The sequence below is a fragment of the Ambystoma mexicanum genome, chromosome 7p, assembly GCF_040938575.1.
Source record: "Ambystoma mexicanum isolate Mex_15411 chromosome 7p, UKY_AmexF1_1, whole genome shotgun sequence".
Taxonomy (NCBI): domain Eukaryota; kingdom Metazoa; phylum Chordata; class Amphibia; order Caudata; family Ambystomatidae; genus Ambystoma; species Ambystoma mexicanum.
Genome location: NC_090939.1, coordinates 521500785 through 521513591, shown reverse-complemented (window position 1 = coordinate 521513591; position 12807 = coordinate 521500785). Strand labels below are relative to the sequence as shown.

Here is a 12807-nt window from a genome sequence, read left to right as displayed (position 1 = left end):
GCGCGTCGACATCCCTCGAGCCGATGTCCCTCGACGGCCTCCGTATCGGAGGCCGTCGTCATCACGCGTATAAATAGACTCGCGCAGCGTCCGTTGCTCAGTTCCGTTTTGACGTTAACAGTTGTTTTACATGAATTGGTGATTGACCTTGAAGGAGCGTAAGCTGCAACCACAAGGGAAGTATTACTGCAGGGATGGATGGGAGGGGCGATAAGGAATACGTCGAAGGAACATCCCATCGAAAGAACGTTACAAGGTAAGAAGTAACTTGTTCTTCGAAGGGATTGTGTCCTCCGACGTATTCCTCATCTTTGATAGACTCCCATAGCAGTGGTGTGTAATTGGAGGTGGAAGTAAAATGCCATGTTTCCTTTTAGGAATTAACTGAATGTAATAAGGCTTTGCCAAACCTAGTCTCTTGACTAGAGGAGGAATCCAGGCTGTAAAATCTTATGAAAGTATGTGCGGACGACCATGTAGCAGCCGCACATATGTCTCGAACCGGAACCCCTCTTTGGAGGGCTGAGGAGGCTGCGATACCCCTGGTTGAATGAGCCCTAAGATTCTGAGGAGGCTCTTTCCCTGCTAGTTTGTAACATTCCAGGATGGCCAAAATAATCCATCTGGAAATGGTTTGTTTTGTTATCGGTAGTCCTAATTTGTGCCCTGAGTAACCTACGAACAGTTGGTCTGCTTGCCTAATCCTAGCAAGTCTGCTGATGTAAAAGCTTAAAGCCGGCTTTGGGTCCAGCCTATGTAGCCTTTCTTCCTCTTTCCCCGGATGGGGAGGCGGATAGAATGAAGGTAAGGTAATTTTCTGAGTGATGTGGAATTCAGAAACCACCTTTGGAAGGAAATTAGGCTTCACCTGTAGGACAACTTTGTCTTTATGAAAAATTGTATGAGGGGTTTACAAGATAGAGCTTGTAATTCGCTCACCCTTCTAGCAGATGTTAAAGCCACTAAGAAGACAGTTTTAAGGGTGAGAAATCTTAGCAAACAAGAGTGGAGTGGTTCGAAAGGAGTACCCATCAGCAAATTTAAGACTAAATTTAAGTCCCGTAAAGGAACCTGGAAATGTCTTGGAGGGTAGACATTAGTTAATCCCTTTAGAAATTGTATTACTAAGGGTAATTTGAAATACGAAGGCTCCTCTGCAGTGCGCTTGAAGATCGATAGTGCTGCGAGATAGCCCTTGATAGTGCCAACTTGAAGGCCTGAATTTGCCAAGTAGAGTAGAAAGGATAACACCGTTGGTGTACCACATGAAAAGGGGTCGATATTCTCTTCTCTACACCAGCTGCAAAATTTGTTCCAACGGCAGCGGTATAAAGACTTTGTTGCTGGCCGAAAGCAACACTTCCATGATGTCATCAGGGAGGTCCCAATCCTTGTATCTCAACCCTTCAGAAGCCAGGCGTGAAGGTTGAGGGTTCTGATGTCTGGATGGAGAACCTGACCTCCCTTCTGTGAGAGAAGATTCTCCTTGAGTGGAAGACGAATTGGAGGGCAGATGGACATGTCCAGAAGGTCCGGGTACCATGTTCTCCTGGCCAGGGACTGGTGGAAACGCGTACAGGAGTGGAAACTCCCAGTCCACTACGAATGCATCCCCTAGAGCTCCTCTCGGGAGAAATTCCCTTGAACAAAACAGATTGCACTTTCTGTTGGTACTGGTGGCAAACAGATCCACTTGAGGGGTTCCCCAAAGGGCAAAGATCTCCTGAAGGACTCCCTGAGCTAGTTCCCACTCGTGGGAGACTGTGCCCTGCCTGCTCAGAGCGTCCGCCGTCAAGTTCCTCTCTCTGGCTAGGTGAACTGCTGATAGAGAGATTCCTTCTTGAATTGCCCAAAACCAGAGCTGCATTGTCTCTCTGCACAGTGGCAGTGATCCTACGCCTCCTCTTTTGGTGAGGTAGTGCATGGCCACAGTGTTGTCCGTCATTATCAGGACATTTTTCCCCTGTACAGATGGCAGAAAAGCTTTCAGCGCTAGTCTGATTGCTCTCAGCTCTAACAGGTCGATATGTAGTCTGGAGTCGGATGGAGACCAACGACCGCTGATGGTCAAGTCGTTGGTATGGGCTCCCCACCCCGTGAGTGAGGCATCTGTGACTACTGTTATCTCCGGCCATGGTTGCCAAAACAGTTCCCCCTTCAAGATGTTTTTCTGGCAGGCCCACCACTGAAGGTCTTGAGCCACCTTGTCCGGAATCTGAAGGAGGTCTGTCATTCTCCCTGTGAATTGCGACCACTGAGTTCTCAGTGCCCACTGACGAGATCTCATTCTCAGGCAAGCCTCTGCCACAAGGAAGATGCAGGATGACATGAGGTCTAGCAACCTCAAAAAGTCGAAGGCTGGGAGACGTTGGGCATTTTGAAACTTGGTGACCATCTGCAGAATATCTTGAGCCCTCACCTCTGGTGGCGAGGCTTTTCCCAGGGAAGTGTCCAGGACCGCTCCAATGAACTGGAGTCTCTGTGATGGTATCATCAGTGACTTCTTTAAATTGAGGGAAAAGCCCAGTTTGTGAAGGAAGTGGCAGACATAATCTAGCTGGATCTGAGCTTGTTCCGAAGATGCAGCTCTGATCAGCCAATCGTCCAGGTAGGGGTAGACGTAGATCCCTTCCCTCCTTAGACTTGCAGCCACTACCGACATTAGCTTGGTGAAGACCCTCGGGGCGGAGGTCAGCCCAAATGGCAGAGCTTAAAATTGATAATGAGAACAGCCAATTGCGAACCTCAGGTATTTCCTGTGTCTGAGATGGATTGGCACATAGAAATAAGCATCCTGGAGGTCCAGAGATACCAGCCAGTCCTGGAGCAGGAGGGCCTGAAGGATCTGAGAGAGGGTTACCATCTTGAACTTGTCCTTCCTGAGGAACTTGTTCAGTTCTCGTAAATCCAAGATAGGTCTCAGTCCTCCGTCTTTCTTCGGTATGAGAAAGTACGGGGAGTACCAGCCCTTGTTCCTCTCCACTACAGGTACCGGTTCTATGGCACCTTTCTCTAGCAGGTCTACAATTTCCTGCAAGAGGAGCGGATCTGGAACTTTCAGAGAGCTGTTCCCCGGTGGATGACTCTGAGGGATGCGTAGAAAAGGCAGGCAGTAACCTTGGCCAACTGTCTCCACTGCCCAAGCATCTGACGTAATAGCCTGCCATTCCATCAGATGTTGAGTTAACCTGCCCCCTACTGGTGTTTTGTGAAGAGAGTCCTCAGCGCGGTTTGCAGGCGGCTGATGCAGATGCCGAGGGTAAAGAGGCACCTGCTGCTGCGGCTTTTGTGTTTTTACCCCGTCCACCTCGGGTGAATTTCTTCTGACCCCTTTGAACCGGCTGTCCTCTGCCCTTTCCGAATGCGGAATAGAAGCAAAAGGACTTACCTCTCCAAGAGGTTCCTGAGGGGCGATATGGTGTCTGACGGATTGCAGCTCCTAGGGATTTTTCTGCTGCCTTTGATGTTTGTAGTTTTTCTAAACTGTCATCTGCCTTCTTACAAAAGAAAGAAGAGCCGTCAAAGGGCATATTCAAGAGTGTGCTTTGCACATCTGGAGCAAAACCAGACTTTCGCAACCAAGCAAATCTCTGGGTTGTTGTACTTGCCGCCATGGCCCTGCTGATGCTGTCAGCAGAATCGATGCCAGTTTGAAGGGATTCGCACATAGCGCCTTTACCATCCTTGATGATGTTTAGGAACGCTTCCCTTTCTTCTCCCTCTGGGAGGCAGTCAGTCGCTAATGAAGCACACTCACAAGGTGTGTGGCTAAACCTTGCGAGCGTACAAGTAGCATTGATGAATTTCAACGCCATGCTACATGCGGAAAATACTTTTTTGGCCATAGAGTTATATCTCTTATCATCCCTGGCCTGTGGAACAGTAGGGTAAGCCGATTTACTACCTGCTGAAGTAGCTGCCTGAACAACCAGACTCTCCGTAGTTGGGTGTTTGGATAAATATTCAGGGTCAGCAGAAGATTAGCCGATAATTGTTTGTTAACCGCCGGGATCACCTCAGGTGTTTCCCAGTTTGCCAAAATTCTCCTTTTTAATGCTGCATGAAATGGCACCACTGGATCCTCCTGTGGACCTTTGACCAAGATGTCTGTGAGGTCGTCTTGCTGAAAATCAGGTGAGGGTATGGACCACCCCATAAACTCTATTATCCTTGCCATCAAGGTTCTATAAGGGGTTTCAGCATGTTCCCCTGGGTCTGGTGTGGCAAATTCCACTTCTGGGGAAGTGTCCAACCCACTTGCTTCCAGTAGGGATTCATGGAAGTCTTTCAACCTACCTTCCTCAGAGGTAAATTCCTCTGGTGCAGGAGTTGCAGATCACTGCAACTCAAAAGGTCTTTCCTGATCCGAATCCTCCCCTTCTTCATAAATAGCAGATAAGACTCTGGAGTGATCAGGTCTTGAAAATGGTATAAATCCCATTTCCAGAGCAGAAGGAGCCAGATTCGTCATGATTGGCTGAGAAAACGTTGACGTTGTCGATGCGGACGTCAAAGGCTTCCAAGCCATCGAAAAAGGCGTCGAGAAAGGTGGTAGAGGCCTCGATGAACTCGAGAGTATCGGGATTCTACTCGAGGATGTCGACGACATTCTCGTGCTTGAGGCTCTGGGTATGGCCACTGGCTGCGAGGTGGCCATGGGCTTACCCTTTCTCGGCGTTGGCGTCGAAGACGGCGTCGACTCGACTGACCTGTGCGTCGAAGAACCGTTCGATAACGGTGTCGACGACGTCGATCTATGTGTCGAAGGGATCTTCGACGACGGCGTCGAAGACGCAACTTTGCCTTTACTCGACGGTTCGTGACGCTCTCGAGTGGCTTCTTTCGCCGGGTGCTGCGACTCGCAGCTTTTTGATTTTTCAGGTCTTTCACCCAGGGTATCACCCTCAGCAGTCTTCGAGGGGGTCGAGGCTTCTTTCTCGAAGACGCTTAGCATCTTTTTCCTGAATTCCTCCCACTCATCCTGAGAGCTATGTTTTGTGGGGCAGGAGACCCTTTTTGGGGAAACGGAAGACGAAGACGAGGAAGGGGATCTTCGACGACTCTTTTTTGAATGTTTAGATCTCGAAGAGTGATGGGAACTGCTTCGAGACCCAGAACGAGAATGTCTTTTGCGATGGCGAGCAGACGATAGTCTCGACTCCGCCGCGGAAACCTTCGAAGTTTTAACTGCCTTAACTCTCTCGAGCTTCCCCTTACACTCCTTCAAGGCTTTCGCCATCATGGACATGCAGTCCTCGCACTCCGGACAATGGTGCTCGATTCCTAGGCACCATAAACAGATCCTGTGAGGATCCGTCAACGACATTTTCTTTCCACAGTCTCAACATTTTTTGAAGCCGGACCGTGGAGTCGTCGGTTCGGATGAGGAAGCCATCGAGTACGAGTCGGTATTCACGAGGAATAATGATATATTTGACTGAAGAACTGAGCAACGATATTCCGAGGCCTCACGAAGCGCGGTAAAACGGAACTGAGCAACGGACGCTGCGCCAGTCTATTTATACGCGTGATGACGTCAGCGCCGATTCGGAGGCCGTCGAGGGACATCGGCTTGAGGGACGTTGACGTGCAGGGCCCTCTACTGAAAAAAAAATTCAGAGGCCAGCAAGCTGGGAGATGATCTATCAAAGATCAGGAATACGTCGGAGGACACAATCCCTTCGAAGACGCACTTACTTAATTCATCAAAACCAACCTCAGAAAGCAACAAGCTTAGTATTCGGAACACGTCTGATCAATCTTCTGACCAACTTGACGTAGAAATAGTAATAATTGCAAAAGAAAGTTTGCCAAATGAAGACAGTAACCTGAAAGATTATCTGAAGAACAGCGATGCGCAAGCAAAAAGCGTAATTGACGAAACCAGATTGGAAGACACTCCAAAACTTGCAGAATGTCAAAGGAAAGTAAACTCACAAAGGCTGAATTTAGGAAGCTCTAAAACTCCATCCAACAAGGAGAGCTTCACGCCATATGGAAAACCAGTGAAAACAGACCAGCGCTCAGTCTCCTCTGCCCACATTGAAACCAGGGGTTGTACTTCAAACACTCCAAGATGGCATGCAACAACACCAGTCCCCAAAAGACCGAGACAACGACAATTCACTGGTCCGACCACGCCAGCCGATAACCTGAGCGAAGCATCGCCAAAAACTCAATCAATGGCACGGAAGGACCCAAGTGAAGCAATGACAAAATCAAGCCTTTCCGCAGCTGCCACTATGCAAATACACAACAATGGGCCTCATTACATGGAAGGCAGTAATGATTAACGGTCACCGGTAATGGTACCGGTGACCGTTAACCCTTACCACCTTACTAGGAGGTCCCTTTGTGGGTAGGTACTTTAACGCCTGTTTAGCAGGCGTTAAAAACCAACCCGCAAAGGGACCAGGGTGCTAATTACGGTACGGCAATTTGCGGCACCGTAATTAGCGCCTTCCCCATTCCCATTCCCATAGAGCCCTATGGTGCAAAAATGGGAATGGGGACGGGCAATGGGGGAAGGGGGAATTACCGCCCCGCCAACCTTGGAATAGGGTGGTAATTCCCCTTTCCACCAAGGCAGTGCCGGTATTTTACCGGCATGGACCATGTATTAGCAGCTTCATCTTTAGCAATGATCCCTTTTGTTAAATTGTACAAAACACTCAACAAAACAATTAAAGACCAAAGTGTGATGCTAATCAATTTAATGCAAAAAACGGATAAATTAGACACACTTATGGCCTTTCTCCAGAGTCAAACAGAAAAAGAAGCGGATGTCTCCGCTGGTTGGCAAATGCGTCTAGGAGATCTAGCGGCAAGATACCATTGTGAAAATTACAGCTTATCAAAAGGCCTACTTGAAGCAGTGAAATGGATGAGACATGATAGGCGAAAACCATTCTCTGCAAATTTAGAGCCAAACGATATCAAAACTCAAGACAAAAAAGCAAAAAAAGACAAGACGCAAGCGAATCCCTACGCATCATGTTTGGAAACCTTAACTCCACAAATCATGCAAAGGGAGCATAACCATCCACCAACGATTTTCCAAAAAGAAAACAAAGCTGACAGTAGCAAATCCAAGCCTAGTACCAGAACTACTTGACAAGCAACCATGTGAGCAAATGACGCAAGTTGGAGCTGAGGCCGTTAAAACTAACAATCAATCAACTGACAGGCCATCAAGAAGCCTTGACGATCAAATGGCAGCATCATTACACGCCATTCCTCAATTCAATATAGGAGGTATAGCACAACAAGTAGCGTTCAAAATCTTCACTGGTGTAAGTAAATAAACGTCAAAGGCAACAACAGGACCATGTAAAGAAGGTGCCTCAAACGAGGGCATCAAGGGAATACCTCCCACTATAACTGGCCCAGTAATAAAGAAGAGGAAACGATTAACTACTGCAAACATTTTCATAAGGAATCTGCCAATGCCACCACGACTAACAAATGTTCTGTCGACCGGAGAAAGAAAATCAGCAACTGGCAACCTTAGCTAGTCAAAAACCTAGCAAAAATATTGAAATAAGTAAACCTAATAGGAAACGAATGAGGCGAGAGTCGTTAGACGCAAGCGTCACTCTTTCCACCACAGCATCTTCAAGAGATCTTTGAAATTTGTCAACATATTCGTACAATAATAACATTATTGAAGATGAAGACGAGGGAGAGTTCGAGAGCATAATACAAGAGAATCACCAAAAAACTAAAAATGTGCTAATTAGTGATCATTATCGAGAGGCAAATGAAAATGTTGATAAATTACAAACAACGGAACATGAAGAATCAGGGAATAAAAGGAGGCAGGTTGAACTAGGTACAAATTTAAACCCAAAATTAAAAGCAAATCAACGGAAAAAAACAGTACACTACATCTCCAAAACAAAGCAGTATCACAAAAATGTAGTGTCAAAACAGACAACAAAGCTACGTCTTCAAAACATCCACACAGACGAACACGAGATGAATCTAAACCGCTCAAATGTGCTGAGACTATTTAAATGTGTACCATCACTACGGACAATTCACAGTGACGATATCAAAATTGTGGAATACGCATCCGAAAAAACAACAGACCAGGTGCTATTACACATTGGGCCTCATTACGACCCTGGCGGATTTTTTCCGCCATCGGCGGACTTTTCCGCCATGGCGTAAAGTCCGTTTACGCCATGGCGGATGGTGGACTTACCGCCCCATTCCGAGGTCGGCGGGGCGGTAAGTCCCCATTGACCCATTTACCCTTCCCCATTCCCATTTCGGCCCCATAGGGTATAATGGGAGTGGGGAAGGAGTTAATTACGCCACCGTAAATTACGGTGGCGTAATTAACACCAAGGTCCCATAGCGCCATGGATTTTTACGCCCGCAAAAAGCGGGCGGAAAAATGACCATGGCGCTCTGGGAACTCGTAGTTGGCGGTAAGGGGTCGGCGCAGCTAACGCTGGCGTAAACCCCTTACCGCCAGGGTCCTAATGAGGCCCATTGTCTCAAACGCGGTGAGAAACACAATTTTAAATGCAACAAACTGCTTGCATACGGTTTTGATTTGATGGTAGAACCCCCTAAAAGTTGTGAAGAAGGAAGGATTCCTAACGACAACACTATCCCCCATTCAATATAGTCCAAGATCTCTACACTGCGGCAATCGTTAACTAGCCTACAAACCGAACCTCGGAGAGGAGGTTTCAACCACCAAAAAGCGAACAGAACAAATGATGATCAAGGAAAACAAGGGTGGCAAAACTAGCAACGACCAAGAAGAAAAGAAGCAAGGTGTGATCTGCTGTCTTGGAATACGTACGTTTTTTCACATCTGTTCAAAGATTTCCCTGTCTCACTAAAGAAAACCTTGGTGATTTGTCTGCAAGAAATCTGGTTACGTAAAAAAATGTTTAAAGATGGTTTTAGTGTCTTCCTGAATCCCGCCGAAAAAAATCTCACAAAAAAAAAGGGTTATAAGGGCCTTTTTGGGCCTTATAACCATGATACGAATCAATGAGGGTTGGATACCAGTTGAATCGCAAAATCCAAATCCTTTTGTGCAAGGGACGCTAATGAAATTCCACCAGCTGATCAAAGGACGTTGCGAATACATGCTAATAATAAACTGCTATTGGAACCCGGCCAAGATCTCCACAGAGGAATTTTTAAAAGCAGTGATGGTCCTTTTAGACGGGGCCATGTTAAGCCATAAACATTTGTGGATCGTATGCTGTGGAGACTTAAACTGTTCTTGGTTTAAACGGGAACCATCATCAAAAATAAATTAAAAAATCTCCAAAAATCAATTAAGCATAAGAGCAAATTTGTGGCAGGAATTGATGGCAAATAGAAACCTCAATATGATCAATGGGAACATCAAGGGAGACATGCCGCCAAAAAACACATGGAAAGGAATGGGCAATTGTGATGCAAACATTTTAGACTACATGTGGACGTCTAGAGAGATAAATGACAAATTAATCAAAATGGAATTGATCACAACGGACCACAGTGACCATGAAATGATACGTTTGCACTGGTTATTGAGTTGGGATGAGAGCGACCAAGAGATGAATCCTTCGCTAACAGTAGATGCTGCTGGAAACAGATTGAGAATAAACGGTCCTCAGATACAGCAACTAACACTAAATTTCTCAGCAGGGGACAACCAGAAATCAATCGACTATGCGCCGCTGTTGAGCAATCATATAAAAAACCACTCAACAGCATTAAACAAGGCTCATAAACACAACTACAGTAAGCTGCTCCACGATGCAAAAAAAGATCTCAGATGAGACATATGACACCTAAAGACAATCCACGTGGCTGATGATGCAGTTCAAAAGGTCAAAATACGTCGCCAACAATACAGAAATTGGGCAAAATCACACCATGTAATTATTGAACAAAATCGGGCGGAACTCATTATGAAACTCATGATAACCAAAAATTCTAGAGACATATGAGCAATTTCAAATGCTGGAAACTTGAAATGTCTGCCTATAATCACCAACGATTTAGCAAGTAACATCTGGGTTAAACATTACACAAATGTATCCAAAAAATATTTATCGGAACCGCCAATAAAGACAGAAACTGGCACCATGGATTGGGACACAAAAATATTGGCACACGAGATTGCTGAAGCCTTAATGCAGCTAAAAAATTCCCAGGGCCAGACCTAATCACAAATGTTATGCTAAAACAAAACGTTCTGGAGTGGTCTGTTTTCATCAAGATCTTATTTCATCGAATAGCGATAACTAAACAAATACCAGCATCATGGTTAAAGGCCATTGTGGTCCCGATTTACAAGAAGGGCGATCGGGGCGATCCCAACAACTATCGACCGATCGCCCTCTTAGATACCATAGGGAAGGTCTGTGGATCCTTCTTGAGGAAAACGCTTGTAAAATGGGCAATTACATCATAAATTGTCGATCCCAGACAAACGGGATTTACCTCTGGTGTTGGAGTCGATGTCAATCTCTGTTTACTAAGCATTTTAAAAATGGAAACCATCAAGGCAGGTCAACGGCTGTTTCTAGCATTCATAGACATGAAACAGGCCTTTGATGGTATAAGCCGTGGCAAGTTATGGCTTAAACTAACAGCATGGGGATGCCCTGCAAGATTACTCGAACCAGTAATAGCTCTTCACACCAACACAACAATTTGTGTTCGTCTCATAAACAGCTGAGAAATGTCTGAGCCTATCATAACAGAAAAAGGAGTAAAACAATGGTGCCCCCTGGCCAACAAACTCTTCAAATTGTTCATTGTTGACCTATAAATCCAACTAAATGAGACCAATGCATTTCCTCCAAAACTGAACTACATGCCAATATCTTGTATAACATATGCCGACGACATAGTACTATTAGATCAGACTCAAGTCGGGCTGCAACGGCAACTAAGTAAACTGTTTGTATACTTGACCAACAATGAACTCAAGATAAATATGGCTAAAACGAAGATAATGGCAATCGGCCCTAAAGGAAATAAGAAAGATCAGGCTTTTCGATGGAAAATTAACGGCGAAATGGTAGAAAAAGTATCTTCAATAAAATATTTAGGCATTCATTACAACAACTCCATTTGTGAAGGACTGTGGATAGCTGAGCTAAAAAATCGGATGAAGAAGTTGGCATTGCAAGGAGCAAAAATAGAGAAAGAATATGGAAAATTCTCGTTGGAACCTGTTTTACTTTTTTATGTTCAAAAAGTAGTGCCGACAATAACGTTCGGTGCCGAGGCCGGGTGGAACATTCCTGAATCAACCTGGCATTCATTGGAGGGCCTTTTCGGGCATAGCGTGCTAAACTTACCTAGATATGTCCCATTGACTGCTCTGAGGTACGAATTATCATTGAACTCACTACATTCAAAAGTCACATGAAAATCACTTACAACACTGAGGGAAATTATCTTATTACCTCCAATTCCAGCATATGAGATTTTTAAGTTGAAAAGCGGAAATCAAATGACCCTGCTAAAAGAATGGTATATAAAACTAAATGACATTCTAGCAGCAGCGTCCATAAAAGAATCAGAACTACAATTAACACCACAAATTGCAAAAAAAAACTTTGAGCAGTGGAGTTGGATCATCAACAAGGAAATACGAGACAAATTGAAATCATTAGAAACTATAGAGTCCAGTGAACATAAACTAAATGTGCCGCCAAGATTTTTGACACAGTGTCCCTCAAAACATCATCGAATGCAATTCCTGAGATTGAAACTAAATGCATTAAGCACCAAAGAAACATTATGGCGAAGGAAAGATAAAACAACACAAGACAGCACCTGCAGGTTCTGTAACCTTGTCATTGAAACAAGCAAACACTTAATAACAGAGTGCACCGAAACTTTTAATCAGCGAAAAATCCATTTGGAAAAATTTGCTCCATTGAACAATGAAATTGAAGGGTGGTGGAAAAACCTTTTAGAAGGCCAAAATGTAAAACTAGTCTGCGCTGTAGTAGACTATCTGGACATGTTGCTGAAAGAATAACCAGTGAAATTATATCAAAGATGGACATATAGCACAATGCAAAAAACTGAAGAAACAATGGGTATAATGAACTATTGACAAAATGCAAAAATTGTAACAAAAGTTTAATATAATTTTGTATAAAACTGAAGTTTTACAATAAAAAAAATTACATTTAGATTGCTACAGTGTTGACAAAGAGATCTAGTTATCATGTTTTCTTGGGAGCTGTGGAGAGATATACAAACTGAAGCACTGCCCAGTAATTTCTATTAGCTACATTGTGACTGTGGTGCTACACCATAATTACATATATGCATTATGACATTTTCAAGAGCTCTATAAAAGAGAATGGTTCTCTGGATGATTTCCATGTGCAAGCTCATGCAAAGAATTTTCTAAATCGCTGTGTTCAGTTCCACTAAGTTTTAAGATGGCCATGATGAACTAATCTATCTTGTATGCTACAAACTACTACTGTTCAACTTTCAGTAAATTGCCTGTTCTTTGATGTGTCTTGGGGATGCAGTAAGGTCACTGTTGGGCCACATAAGCAAAAATCAAAATGAGTGGGATACAAATAACTCCTAAATGAAGGCAGGTCACCAATCATGTCAATTACAGATCACTTGGAGAGCAGATCAGACTAATCAGATAATGTGTAATTGCTCTGGCACTGCACTAGTATTTATCATCCACCACGGTACAGTACTGAATGACATGCAAAGTAATATTTTCTCTTACTAGCTAAACTTGGAGACCTTCCTCTTGGACTAAAAATGAGATTGATTAGGCCTGAACAGAACTGAGAA

At 44.5% G+C, this 12807-nt stretch overlaps 1 protein-coding gene across 2 annotated transcripts in view; it reads right to left on the bottom strand.

Moving 5' to 3' along the window:
* RPGR (retinitis pigmentosa GTPase regulator) overlaps window positions 1–12807 on the bottom strand; it is a 951931-nt gene that overhangs the window by 124037 nt on the left and 815087 nt on the right. The window lies entirely within an intron of this gene.